Raw genomic sequence first — 2586 nt, forward strand, 5'->3', positions numbered from 1 at the left:
GGTTTAAACACAAAGACTAGTCCAACTAGTTATGTTAAGAAAAGTACCCAAATCTGAGTTTTTTTTTAAATCTCCCTTTTGACATTCAACTGGCTACTGTAATCAGTGCAACAAAAAGCTGACTGAAACTCGTCAATCACTAGTCCAGAGCACATAGGCATCAAAACTTCTCAGAAGCAGAGCAAACTACACAAGCTCGACAGCTTCACTACTTTATCTTCTGTGGAAAACTCTCCTTTCATTTAACGTCAACAGTGGAAAATGCGGGCCAGATGCAAATCTCTAAAAGATTCTAGATAACATAGGAAGACATACAACTGTGAGTCTGTGATGCAATAGTAAAGAAAAAGTAAACAAAGAGCCACTGAATATTGGAAGTGAAAGAAGAAAACTTCAGAATGAACAAGCCAATTGTCAGGACTAAGCGTTCGATAAACATAACTTGAAGTAATTCTCCATGCATCAAATTATTTCCACAAAGAAAAAAGAAGCATACACATTATTTCCACAAAGAAAAAAGAAGCATTAAGTTTTCATTTCCTGAATCAACCTTACAGAAAATGCCTTCCAATCCAAATCTGAGTATTTAGTGTTATTGTATGAGACAACTTGATGTACACATAACACCTGGAATATACAATCTATACCCAGATTAGAAAAGGGAACTTTTCCCACAAGTCATTACTTCACCAGAAACACCAAGGAACCATATATGAACGCAGGAAAGAACTCTATTTTACTAACACAAACAATTAAAGAACATTACTTTAGCATTTACCAATAATTAAGAATGCTATGAGATGTAGTTACACAAAAACAGATTGAGCTAAGATGCTAGAAGTAGAACAGATTCATTGTACCAAACAAAGAAGAAAAGTAAATCCAAACTACAATCAAAAATGAAAAGAAAAAATTCCCTTCAATTAACCAAAAATAGTCCCATAGTTATCACTCCGGGCAAAGCACAAAAGAGACGGGAAGAAGAAATAGAAGTGATTACCCTCTTGGAAACAGAACGAATGTTTCGTGTTGCAACCTTGGAGAAAATTGAAGTGCGCAGTTCTGGAGGAAAAATCATTCAGCCAGAGCAATAAATATTTTGAGGTAAATGAGTATGCTATTATGCCTCATCTAAAGCTTGTCTAATTGCCTCATCTAATTTGGTCATTATTATTCAATTCTCCCCCTACCAAGTCCAGTTGTAGCTGATTTTGTACCAAAAATCTTTGGGAAGTAGCAAGTCCTTCCCAAGTGGGCCAAGAAGTAGAGGATACAATTAATCTAGGGGATTCACGATAACTAGGTAAAAAATTTTCCCTAAAAATCAACCGAAAGAACTAACCCTAGAAATCAACCGTTTTCTCTTCAATTTCCTCAAGAGCTAGTGAATTTGGTAACAGCCTTGGTGCCTTCGGAGACGGCGTGCTTGGCCAATTCACCGGGAAGTACAAGTCTCACAGTAGTCTGAATCTCCCTCGACGTAATCGTCGGCTTCTTATTGCACCTGGCGAGCCTGGAAGCCTCCTGAGCCAATTTCTCGAAAATATTGTTGATGAAGCTGTTCATGATACCCATGGCATTGCTGGAGATCCCGATGTCGGGATGGACTTGTTTCAGCACCTTGAAGATGTAGATCTTGCAGGTCTCGCTGCTCTCTTGACTCTCTTCTTCTTTTTGTCGCCGGCAGTGGCTCCGCCTTCCTTCGGGAGTTTCTTCCTGGCCTTTGGCTTCTTCTCTGCCGGAGCCTTCTCGGCTGCTGGGGCTTTCTCGGCCACGAGCTTCTTCTCAGCCGGCTTCTTCTCCGCCTTTGGTGCCATCGCTGCTTTTGAAGCTGAAATTAGAGAGACTTTGACGGGAAGGATAAAAAACGGGCTTCGATTTAAAGACTGGAGAGGGGAGATGTCTGAGAGAGAGTTCAACACTTAGAAAAGTTTATTTTGCATCTACGTAGTACAAGAGACTTGGACAATTTTGCGCCTCTTTTTTTGCCTTGAATTTTAAAATTGCGCCACTTTGTTTTTGTCTTGAATTTTAACTAGATTTGGACATCATAATTCCCCCCCTTTTTACACAAGAAAAATTGGTGCAATTTTGTCTTTTATAATTGTATTTGAAATATAGATTTCATTTTTATTCATTATTTTTGTGTCACAATTTTAAAGTTTTAGTATGATTAAAAATTTTAGTATGAGTGGCAAAATTTTTTAAATTCATATAAATGGAAAAGCATTTTAATAAAATTTAACTAGTTCTTATAAGTGCTAAAACTTTATATCAATTATAACTACTATTTATAAAACTTCACTATTAATCCATTATCTTCAAATAAGAAAAAAATGCACAATTCAACTAATACATAAAGTGTATTAGTTAATTAACTATGGAGTTTATGATTTATCCACTTCGATAACCGATTCAATTTGAAAACTCTTATTTAAATTCATATCAAATTAACTAATAATCATTCTAAGTTAAGTAGTCACAAGTTTATTTACACTAATGAATTTTTTATTTTTTAATTATTTTTTATTCTAATGAAGTTATTACATATACAAGAAAATTAAACTAATAAGGAGGCTCGTAAGT

The 2586-nt window shown here is 35.7% G+C and overlaps 1 pseudogene; it reads right to left on the reverse strand.

Moving 5' to 3' along the window:
- Positions 1-1306: 1306 nt before the first annotated feature.
- On the reverse strand, positions 1307-1894 carry LOC113783601 (annotated as a pseudogene).
- Between the last annotated feature and the right edge of the window lie 692 nt (positions 1895-2586).

This window comes from Coffea eugenioides, chromosome 9 (genome assembly GCF_003713205.1).
Source record: "Coffea eugenioides isolate CCC68of chromosome 9, Ceug_1.0, whole genome shotgun sequence".
NCBI lineage: Eukaryota > Viridiplantae > Streptophyta > Magnoliopsida > Gentianales > Rubiaceae > Coffea > Coffea eugenioides.